Genomic DNA, 12,770 nt, shown 5'->3' with positions numbered 1-12,770 from the left:
TATACTATGACACTGACCCTTTCCCTATACTGACCCTATACTATAACACTGACACTATCCCTATAATACTGACCCTATACTATGACACTGACCCTATCCCTATACTATGACACTGACACTATTCCTATAATACTGACCCTATACTATGACACTGACCCTTTCCCTATAATACTGACCCTATACTATGACACTGACCCTATCCCTATAATACTGACCCTATACTATGACACTGACCCTATCCCTATAATACTGACCCTATACTATGACACTGACCCTATCCATATAATACTGACCCTATACTATGACACTGACCCTATCACTATAATACTGTCCCTATACTATGACACTGACACTATCGCTATAATACTGACCCTATACTATGACACTGACCCTATCCCTATAATACTGACCCTATACTATGACACTGACCCTTTCCCTATACTGACCCTATACTATAACACTGACACTATCCCTATAATACTGACCCTATACTATGACACTGACCCTATCCCTATAATACTGACCCTATACTATGACACTGACACTATCCCTATAAAACTGACCCTATACTATGACACTGACCCTATCCCTATAATACTGACCCTATACTATGACAGTGACACTATCCCTTTAATACTGACCCTATACTATGACACTGACACTATCCCTATAATACTGACCCTATACTATGACACTGACACTATCCCTATAATACTGACCCTATACTATGACACTGACACTATCCCTATACTATGACACTGACCCTATCCCTATAATACTGACCCTATACTATGACACTGACACTTTCCCTATACTATGACACTGACCCTATCCCTATAATACTGACCCTATACTATGACACTGACCCTATCCCTATAATACTGACCCTATACTTTGACACTGACACTCCCTATAATACTGACCCTATACTATGACACTGACACTATCCCTATAATACTGACCCTATACTATGACACTGACACTATCCCTATAATACTGACCCTATACTATGACACTGACACTATCCCTATAATACTGATCCTATACTATGACACTGGCACTATCACTTTAATACTGACCCTATACTATGACACTGGCACTATCCCTATAATACTGACCCTATACTATGACACTGACCCTATCCCTATAATACTGACCCTATACTATGACACTGACACTATCCCTATAATACTGACCCTATACTATGACACTGACACTATCCCTATAATACTGACCCTATACTATGACACTGACACTATCCCTATAATACTGACCCTATACTATGGCACTGGCAGTGCTCCCCCTAAGAGAAATGTTAGACAGCTTGGACTTGCAGGTCATTGGGCAATAACAAAGGGAGTAATGCTGGTAACATGCAGAGTTTAAACTCAGCACCCACTATGCTCTTTGTCTCCAGCCAAGCCCTGCCCTGCCCTCTGCAGCCCAGCCACACGCACACCAAAGGTTTATTTACCTTATATTTCAAACAGGCCACCAATGTGGCCGCCGTCACTGCCACTGCTGCCGTTGCTTCTGCGGTGTACAGACAGCCTCCCCTGCCGCTGCGAACTGCTATGCGGCCACCGCTACACATAACCCCGCGGTGGCCGTAATTTGAGTAACAGGACGTTGCCCGTCATGACGTCTCCTGAACAGGCTTCTCCCCCGCCACTTCCGGACTGGCGCATGCGCAGTACGTACTTTCACTAGCCCTATTGAAAAACCGTGAGAACCCGGAAGATTTCCGGGGCAGAGGGAGACTCATGTAAAAAACGGGAGCCTCCCACTGAATGCGGGAGGGTAGGCAAGTCTGATATTAAATGAGCACTGCCCAGGAATCTAAAGTAAAACTTGTAAAGAGGCATTTCATTTTTCAGCGTTCTGCGCACCCATGTGGTGTGCAAAGTAATGTGCGATTGGTTGCTGCAAGATGTCAGTGTTCCAACCGTTTTCCCAGCTGTTTGCTGTCAAAACCCCTCCACATCCATGATATGCAATATCACTCGTTGCCATTGCTAGTCTGTAGCTATTAATACGCAACGTGTATTTTATTCTGAATAGTGTTGGACTTTCTGAACCAACTAACAAATCTGTTTGAGTTACCACTCCCACCGAGGATTATATGTTCCCGCTCATTTGTTTTGATTGCTGCTACTTAATGACTGATATACGGTCTGCACTGCAAACTGCTAGCTCCCGTGACTCTTGCGTTTTAAAATAGCCTTTTTTTCCTGTGAGCACAAGTCCCTTTCCTGTGGTGTCACAGCGTGAGGGTAAACTACTAGGTTAGCTCAATTTGTCTGCCTTAAAACAGTGACATTATGTTCACTGTCACATAAATCCTGTTGCAGCAAAGGGATTTCACACAATTAAGAATTTTATCCGTTTTGTTTTGGGGTTTTTTGTATTTTTTCTTTTTGTAAAATAGTTTATCTTGTTATTGTTCTGTATTACACATTACACGTGATATAGGGTTAATTATCTACCCTTGCAAAATCACTAGCACCTAATTAACACCTAACTTGCTAAATTAGTTTAAAATCTTGCAGACCTCTCCTTCCCCCACAGCCTTTTTGTGAGAGAAACCTGATACTCTTGGCTCGCTCTCTCCATCTGTCTGGCCTGTGTTGACCACTACACTAAAACTGTATTATGTTTTTGGGTGTGTCAGTATTTTTTCTTTAACAACTTGATTTGCTTTGGGCTACAAAAATTTCAGTTTCCATTGTTATGTGTGTTTGGCCAATAGTCTGAAACTCATATTGCACATTCCTGATCTATTTGGTATTAATGTTATTACTATCATCCAATATATATTTTATGGGTTAGGTATGAAATGCCAGCGGTCATATGACTGACCCCAGTTCTATGGTTTTGCTGGGGTGCGCTCCCTGGGTCACTACGGGTATTATTTCTTTATGTAGAAAGAGAAAGTTCTCCTCACTGGACAGTTTATCAGCAGTACTTCCTTGTTCCGATATAACACGATGTCCTCAAAGAAAGAATTGGTATATAGTGAAGTCCCGTAGGGATCAAATGGATTATCAGAAATTTCAATCACATATACAGTATAATGTAAAAGAAATTTTAATCCGCCTAGATGCGGCGGACCTACGTACCGGATTTAGTGGGGTGTCAGCAGTGCCCACCCAATTACGCTTGTAGTATCCCTTCCTTTAATCCTGTAGATTCCAATAATGGTTCATCCCTAGTTCACCTTTACCTCTCCATCCAGGTGAAAGGTTTCCATGAGTAGGAAAAAAAATACCAATATATAGTGAAGTATTGCTTGTGTTCAGGTATAAAAGTTATTTATTCCTAAAGTGTAGAAAAAGTATAATTTTTTTTTTTTTTTTTAAACACTAGACGTCTTGATCACAATAACAATTTAAAATCCACCACAGATTAGTGGACCCACGTACCAGAGGTTGTGGGGTGTCACAGTGGCCCACCCAAACAGCGCTTGCAATGTAGCTCCCCGGGGTATATAGCAGCAATCAGCGTGTTCCCTCTGGCTCCAGCAGGTTCCTCCAATCAGTCACCAACGCGTTTCTGCCCTCTGGGGGCCTTTGTCAAGGTGTGTGGTGTTAGTGTGTGGTCGGTCTATTTAAACCCCACAGTGTGCCCTGATTGGAGGAAACCTTACCGGTGCAAATTAACTTAAAAACGTATTATAAACAACTTTTGTTCACTAACTGGTTACAAGCATGCTTTAAAGCTGTTCCCTTCAATGGGTAATAGCATTCTTTACACCAGAAACGAGTTGTTAATTCGTTTCCTATCTCCGCGTGCGTTCCACTGCCAGTGGAACGCACGCCATCCTCCACTTCCGGGCGCGTGCGTTCCACAGTCCGTGGAACGCACGCCACTTCCTGTTAGAACCGGAAGTGCCGCGTGTAGCGCTGCGGGTCCGTGATAGAGGTCTCAGTGTACTAGAATCAATATCTACCTGTCACAGTGTGTTGATGTCCCCAATTTTCTTATAAAGCTGAAGCATATCTTAATATGGGTATACTGTATAAAAAGACATATTATATATAAAAAATATATATAAAAGAATATCATAAAATGTTCGACTTCATATAAAACACTAATAAAAGTAAAACAATTAAGATTATATACATAAGGAAAGGGTGTCAAACTCATAAAAACCATTTTAGTTCAAAATCCATATTTAGCCCTTTTGGATTGAGAGTACCCATTTCATAAATAAGTCTCATTTCTGTTTGTTGGTATCTACAGCACCTTGTATTTCCAGGTGGTCTCCCATCCAAGTACTATCCAGGCCCAACACTGCTTAGCTTCCAAGATCAGATGAGATTGGGCGTATCCAGTGTGGTGTGGCAGGAAGTGGCGTGCGTTCCACGGACTGTGGAACGCACGCGCCCGGAAGTGGAGGATGGCGTGCGTTCCACTGGCAGTGGAACGCACGCGGAGATAGGAAACGAATTAACAACTCGTTTCTGGTGTAAAGAATGCTATTACCCATTGAAGGGAACAGCTTTAAAGCATGCTTGTAACCAGTTAGTGAACAAAAGTTGTTTATAATACGTTTTTAAGTTAATTTGCACCGGTAAGGTTTCCTCCAATCAGGGCACACTGTGGGGTTTAAATAGACCGACCACACACTAACACCACACACCTTGACAAAGGCCCCCAGAGGGCAGAAACGCGTTGGTGACTGATTGGAGGAACCTGCTGGAGCCAGAGGGAACACGCTGATTGCTGCTATATACCCCGGGGAGCTACATTGCAAGCGCTGTTTGGGTGGGCCACTGTGATACCCCACAACCTCTGGTACGTGGGTCCACTAATCTGTGGTGGATTTTAAATTGTTATTGTGATCAAGACGTCTAGTGTTTAAAAAAAAAAAAAAAAAAAAAAATTATACTTTTTCTACACTTTAGGAATAAATAACTTTTATACCTGAACACAAGCAATACTTCACTATATATTGGTATTTTTTTTCCTACTCATGGAAACCTTTCACCTGGATGGAGAGGTAAAGGTGAACTAGGGATGAACCATTATTGGAATCTACAGGATTAAAGGAAGGGATACTACAAGCGTAATTGGGTGGGCACTGCTGACACCCCACTAAATCCGGTACGTAGGTCCGCCGCATCTAGGCGGATTAAAATTTCTTTTACATTATACTGTATATGTGATTGAAATTTCTGATAATCCATTTGATCCCTACGGGACTTCACTATATACCAATTCTTTCTTTGAGGACATCGTGTTATATCGGAACAAGGAAGTACTGCTGATAAACTGTCCAGTGAGGAGAACTTTCTCTTTCTACATAAAGAAATAATACCCGTAGTGACCCAGGGAGCGCACCCCAGCAAAACCATAGAACTAGGATTGAACTTTTTGGGAAATTGATAACCGTCCCAGCTGGGAGATTGCAGCACCTCTGAACTGAAGCGCCATCTGTACATTTGTTTTTGTGCATATGACTGACCCCAGCATCCCAACAGTGAGAATTCCTATACCTGACAGGGGTACGTATTCTACCCCTCTCCTCCCCTAACCCTTTCGTCGGTGTTGACCGGGGCTAACCCTTTTGGGGTATCAGCTACGGCTGACCCCTGCCATTAGTGCCTAATCCTAATCCCCAGCACCCCCTTCCTGCCCTCATCCCCTCCCCCGGGCCCTAACCTTAACCCCAATACTCGCCTTCGGGATATAGGCTGTCGGCACCAGTCTCTTGAGGGGTGTCTGGATTCCGGGGGTCTGTCACATGTCACAGCATGTTGCACAGTGCTGTACAATGGGCACATTACATACATACATACATACATACATACATACATACACATATATATATATATATATAGATAGATAGATACACATATACATACACATATAGCGGATGGGTGGGATTTAATTATGACTATGTAGCTAAAGAGTCTGTATTCTAATGCGTGATTGCTTATTGGGTTACTATACTTGTGTTAGTAGATCATGTGTTTTGTCAAAGTTTTATGTAACTAAGCTCAGGCCAAATAAAAGTGATTCTTTATAATGTAAATTCACTACAGCCAGCGATGACAGACTAGTAAGGAGATACTGTACTGTAGTGAACTCCACAGTAGATGTGAAGCCACAGCGCCATCTGCTGGCCAGTTGGCCACTGCTCAGCACTCTGTAGTGCACTTGTTCACAAACTTCTTTAAATGACGGCATCCTAGAGTATCAGAATTTTTTTTACGGCACCCCTAGGCCAAAGTTTCTTATTGGGAAATGTAAAAAAATATAATTAAATTAAGTAAATTGTGTTTATATGTCATACTTAGGTTTAATTATGTGGTGAGGGACAAGATTCGCTTCTGTTTGTCCACATATTTTATGACTGGCAGCCACCACACTGGTTTTGCCTATTACATTGACCATAAATAATTTAAATTGGTTCTCTATCACCAACCTAAGGCACCCCTGCAAGTGTCCCGAGGCACCCCAGGGTGCCATGGCAAACAGTTTGAGAATAACTGCTATAGTGTCTTGCAAGTAAAGTTCAAAATTGCAACAAAGACCATTGCAAATCAATTTTCACAATGAAACAAGATGTTTTGTAGAAGTGGAAAATGTCAGTGATATAATTTTTGAGTTTTGCATTTGTTTTGCTGTTCTGCTGGAATATCCGATCTGCACTGTATTTTTATATAGGACTGCTGCCACATAAATGTTTATAAACTTGTCCATGTCTGCAGAGTTCTGTAATGTAAGTCACTTTTCTCTTATGTCCTAGAGGATACTGGAGTTCAATTTAGTACCATACTATAGACGGGTCCACTAGGAGCCATTGGCACTTTAAGAATTTGATAGTGTGGGCTGGCCCCTCTCTATGCCCCTCCTACCAGACTCAGTTTTGAAAATGTGCCCGGAGGAGCTGGTCACGCTTATGGAAGCTCCTGAAGAGTTTTCTGCATTTATTTTATATGTTTGTTATTTTCAGGCAGGGCTGGTTGGCACCAGCCTGTCTGCTTCGTGGGATTTAGGGGGGGGGGACAGCCCAACCTCTTGAAGGGTTAATGGTCCCGTTCTCCGCTGACAGGACACTGAGCTCCTGAGGGAACTATTCGCAAGCCCCACCACAGCGAGCGTACATTCCCGCAGCACACCGCCACCCCTAACAGAGCCAGAATAATGAAGAGTCGTGAGTACTAAGCCGGTGTCCTGACTAGCAGGTTGCCGGCCATTATAACGGCATGAGGGTACGGAGATGCACGGCTTCTAACCGGGATGGAATGCATCTCCAGATACAGTACACAGCTGCATCTCAGTACACTGTGCACAGTACCCACACGGTTTTCTCTCCATTTTAAGCAACAGAGTACCTCAGCCACTGTAAAAAAAAAAAGAGGGAAGGCCGCGTGCCATTGAGGGGGCGGGGCTTCACTATGAGAGGATCCAGCAGCTCACCAGTGCCATTTTCCCTCTGCAGTGGACACAGACGCTGACTGACAGGGACGCACAGCTCCTCCAGTGTGACTCCAGATTACCTCAGCGGTACCAGGGGGTCATAGCAGGGAGGGAGCGTTTCTTAGTGTACTAGGGGGGTAATTCCAAGTTGATCACAGCAGGAAATTTTTTGGCAGTCGGGCAAAACCATGTGCACTGCGTGGGGGGGGGGGGGGGGGGGCAGATATAACATTTGCAGAGAGAGTTAGATTTGGGTGGGTTATTTTGTTTCTGTGCAGGGTAAATACTGGCTGCTTTATTTTTACACTGCAATTTAGATTGCAGATTTAACTCACCACACCCAAATCTATCTCTCTCTGCACATGTTATATCTGCCTCCCCTGCAGTGCACATGGTTTTGCCCAACTGCTGACAAAGTTCCTGCTGCGATCAACTCAGAATTACCCCCTAAGTCCCCTATCAGGGAACTTAGTTTGCAAACCGGCTAAGATTGGCATTAGCGATAAGGGCGCGGTGGGGTCTGGCTCCAAATAACTCTGCGTCTCACTAAAGGGCTCTTTGTGGGTTAACTGTGCTTAATCTTTTTCCTTTGTGTGTGTTTGTGTGTGTGTGTGCTGTTGCATTTACATTGTCAGGCAAAGAGTGTGTTTCTTGTACAGCAGAGTGTTCCTCTTCACCAGGTGGCTCACTACTGGGTACTCAGGGCAGTGCACCTTCCCAGAATAGCGGGGCTGAACCGGAATGGGTTAATTCCATTAAGGGAATGATCTCAAATATTTCTACAAAACTATCTCGCAATGAGAACGAGACACAATATTTAAGATAGACTGTGGATGAGTTTATGAATAGAGACTCAGTCCCCAAACCAGCGTCTCAATCCCCTCCCATTTGTCCACAAAAACGTTCTCTGCCCCATATCTTGCAGTCTGACTCTAACGGGTCAGGCATGGAGAAGGGTTAGGTGGATTTGGAGGAGGGGGATGCTACTCTATCACAGGGAATAGAGGCTCTTATAGAGGCTATCAGAGATGTTCTGCAAATTCCTGATAAAGTGTTAGAGGAGTGTGAGGAATCTTATTTTAATGTAAAAAAGAAGTCCTCAGTCACTTTTCCTGCGTCAAAGGAATTGAATACCCTGTTTGAACCGTGGGTTAATCATGATAAAAAATGTCAAATCCCTAAAAGATTGCTCTCATCTTTTCCTCTGGAGGATAGGAAAAAATTGGGAAATCCACCGATCGTGGACGCATGAGTCTCTAGGCTGTCAAGAAAAATTGTATTGCCTGTCCCTGGTGCAGCCTCCCTAAAAGATGCGGCTGATCGTAAAATTGAGACTACACTCAAATCATTGTACACAGCTGCTGGGGTGGCCCAGAGACCAACTATTGCATGTGTGTGGATCACAAAAGCCATTGCTAAATGGTCAGGTAACCTAATTGAGGGGTTAGATTCCTTGTTTTAGGGGGGAATGTTGTTTTACTCCTGCAGCATATACAGGACACTGCAAACTTTATGGTGGAAGCAATAAAAGAGATTGGTTTGCTTAATGCACGCACTACCGCTTTGGCTGTGTCAGCAAGCAGGGGCTTGTGGCTACGTCAGTGGACTACTGATGCGGACTCCAGGAAAGGCGTGGAAGGCCTACCATTCACAGGAGAAGCCTTGTTTGGAGACTAACTGGACAAATGGCTCTCGAAAGCTACTGTGGGTAAGTCTACGTATCTTCCTTCCGCAGCTCCCCCAGCCAGGAAAGCTTGTTCAGCTTCAAATTTACAGTCCTTTCGGACAGCCAAGTTTAAGGGAAAATCCAGAGGTGCTTCTACGTCCTCCAGCGGCGCAAGAGGTAAACCACGCAAACCAGCAAATGCAGGTGTTCAAGAACAGAGCCCAGGGTCTGCTTCCTCAAAGCCTTCAGCATTATGGTGGGCCGCGTGGCCTGGAGGTCTGTCAGGAGGGAGCCCGACTACAGTTCTTCAGTCACATCTGTTCAAGTTCGTGCTGGGATCCCTGGGTAATAGGTCTTATTTCCCAGGGCTACAGACTGGAGTTCCAAGAGCTCCCCCTCACAGATTCTTCAAATCAGGCTTACCAGCTTCACAAGAGGCTACTATAACTTTACAGCATGCCCTCCAAAAACTGGTACAGACTCAAGTCATTGTTCTAATTCCACCTCACCTGCACAACAAGAGGTACTATTCCAACTTGTTTGTAGTACCGAAGCCGGATGGTTCGTTACGACCAATTTTGAACCTCAAGTCCTTGAACCCGTTCTTAAGAGTGTTCCAAGTTCAAGATGGAGTCTCTGAGAGCGGTGATCTCGGGTCTGGAGGAATGGGAATTCCTAGTGTCTCTGGATATCAAGGATTCATACTTTCACATTCCGATCTGGCAGCCTCATCAGGCTTATCTACGGTTTGCACTACAGGACTGTCACTACCAGTTCCAGGCCCTGCCATTTGGTCTTTCCATGGCACCGAGGGTGTTCACCAAAGTGATAGCAGAAATAATGTTTATGATGTAGACAACTGGGTAGCAGATTTCCTCAGCACACACGACTTGCATCCGGGGGAGTGGGGCCTTCACCCGGAAGGGTTCAGGTGCTTGACACGTCGGTGGGGATATCCACAAATCGACATGATGGCCTCTCGTCTCAACAAGAAGCTCCAGCGGTATTGTTCCAGGTCAAGAGACCCATAGGCAGTAGCGGTAGACGCTCTGACGACTCCATGTGTCTATCAGATGGTGTACGTGTTTCCTCCACTTCCTCTGATCCCAAGAATTCTCCGAAGAAAAATAAAGGGAAGAGGTTCAAGCAATACTCATTTCTCCGGACTGGCCAAGAAGGGCCTGGTACGCGGAGCTTCTGGAGATGCTCCTCGAAGATCCGTGCCCTCTACCTCTTCGCGAGGATCTTCTGCAACAGGGCCCGTTTGTCTAGCATGACTTTCCGCGCTACGTTTGACAGCATGGAAGTTGAACGGCTGATTCTAGCCAGAAGAGGGATCCCTAACAAAGTTATCCTGACTATGATCCAAGCCAGGAAGGTGGTAACGTCTAAACATTACCACCGTATTTGGAAGAAATACGTCTCTTGGTGTGAGAGCAGAAAATATTCTGCGGTGGAATTTCACCTGGGACGTTTCCTGCTTTTTCTGCAGGCAGGTGTGAATGTGGGCCTACATCTGGGCTCCATAAAAGTCCAAATTTCGGCCTTGTCCAATTTCTTTCAGAAACACTTGGCTTCTCTCCCTGAGGTCCAGACGTTTTTGAAAGGTGTTCTGCACATCCAAACTCCCTTTTGTGCCTCCCAATGGCACCTTGGGATCTCAATTTGGTGCTGCAGTTCCTCCAATCGGACTGGTTTGAACCATTACAGGAGGTGGACATAAAATATCTTACATGGAAGACCGTCACACTGTTAGCCTTGGCTTCTGCAAGACGTGTATCGGAGCTGGGGGATTTGTCTCACAAGAGCCCCTATTTAATTTTCCATGAGGACAGAGCTGAACTCAGAACTCGTCAGCAATTTCTTCCGAAAGTGGTGTCTGCATTTCACATCAACCACTATTTCAAAGTCTTTGGATGTTGTAAGGGCTTTGAAGGTATACGTAAAGAGGACAGCTTGTCACAGAAAATCCGACTCGCTGTTCATCCTATATGATCCCAATAAAATTGGGTGTCCTGCTTCAAAGCAGACAATTGCACGCTGGATCAGGCTCACTATCCAGCAGCCTTGCCGGTTCCAAAATCTGCACAGGCCCACTCTACTAGGTCGGTGGGTTCTTCCTGTGCGGCTGCCCGGGGTGTCTCTGCTTTTACAGCTCTTTCGTGCAGCTACTTGGTTGGGTTCGAACACTTTTGCTAAGTTCTACAAGTTCGATACTTTGGCTTCTGAGGACCTTCAGTTTGGCCAATCAGTTCTGCAGGAACCTCAGCACTCTCCCACCCGGTTTGGGAGCATTGGTACATCCCCATGGTACTAAATGGAACCCAAGTATCCTCTAGGACATAAGAGAAAATAGGATTTTAATTACCTACCGGTAAATCCTTTTTTTTGTAGTCTGTAGAGCATAGGTTCTCAAACTCGGTCCTCAGGAGCCCACACAGTGCATGTTTTGCAGGTCTCATCACAGAATCATAAGTGAAATAATAAGCTGCACCTGTGGGCCTTTTAAAATGTGTCAGTGAGTAATTAATACACCTGTGCCCCTGCTGGGTTACCTGCAAAACATGCACTGTGTGGGCTCCTGAGGACCGAGTTTGAGAACCTATGCCGTAGAGGATACTGGGCGTTCTTCCTGCACTGTTACTTGGCTAAGTATTGTTGGTTCAGCTGTTGCTGTTCCTGTTTAAAGTTGGGTTAGCTTAGCTTTCCTCTGTTTGTGTGTGCTGGTTCGGAATCTCACCATTATCTTTATCTATCCTTCTCTCAAAGTATGTCTGTCTCCTCTGGCACAGTTTCCTAGACTGAGTCAGGTAGGAGGGGCATAGAGGGAGGAGCCAGCCCACACTATCAAATTCTTAAAGTGCCCATGGCTCCTAGTGGACCCATCTATACCCCATGGTACTAAATGGAACCCCAGTATCCTCTACGGACTACGAGAAAAGGATTTACCGGTAGGTAATTAAAATCCTATTTTTTCTTGTTCTGTTCATACTGTCTCTGTTAGGTACGCTGTAAGGTTCTGCGGGCCACTTGTGACACCATATAAATCTCCTATATAATAGCCCAGATCTGTCACTCTGTGACTGTGTCGATAATGCTGGGCGTGGCTAGGAGTTCTCATTGGGTTAGCAGCAGGTCTATCACACCCAGTCCACAGCTGATTGGGTGAGAAACGCCCTCCCACACAGGTTACATCCAATGGTAGGCTTTGCCCTTTGTCTGCTATGTGTTCCCAGAGCAGGATTAACAATGGGCCTGATGGAGCTGCAGCTCCAGGTCCACACCCCAAAATAGTCTGACTGCATCTGCAGCAACATACTCACCAACAATTTACACACAAAAATCGCTACAAATTTGGCATCCCTTTTCCTCTACTTTCAGTGGAAGTTTGGAGAGCTAAAAATCGGTTCACACCATAAAAAGAAAAGGTATTGTACCTGCCAAGAAGATACAGCTGGAGGTTATGCCACTGCACCTGCAGCAAGTTTCTGCGCTGTAGATAGCGGAAAAAATCATTTTACTGCAGCGTCCTATGTCCTGCTGCCAGTCCGCCTGCCCCCTCCGCCATCAACAGTCCCCACTCTCTAGCCGCGGCGCAGGTGGAACAAAAGCTGCTGCGGCCACCGGCATAGATGTGTATGAAAGCGCCGCAGTGGAAGACTTTCATAGCCCTCCC

General features: G+C 44.9%; 1 protein-coding gene and 1 pseudogene across 1 annotated transcript in view; one reads left to right on the top strand and one right to left on the bottom strand.

Annotated features, from left to right (window-relative positions):
• Positions 1-12,770, top strand: part of SLC38A6 (solute carrier family 38 member 6) — a 206,297-nt gene that overhangs the window by 128,065 nt on the left and 65,462 nt on the right. The gene's annotated exons all lie outside the window — the stretch shown is intronic.
• Positions 4,234-4,352, bottom strand: LOC134981932 (5S ribosomal RNA; annotated as a pseudogene).

This window comes from Pseudophryne corroboree, chromosome 12, assembly GCF_028390025.1.
Source record: "Pseudophryne corroboree isolate aPseCor3 chromosome 12, aPseCor3.hap2, whole genome shotgun sequence".
NCBI lineage: Eukaryota > Metazoa > Chordata > Amphibia > Anura > Myobatrachidae > Pseudophryne > Pseudophryne corroboree.
The sequence above is the reverse complement of the archived record's forward strand: the minus strand, read 5'-3'. Positions and strand labels throughout refer to the sequence as shown.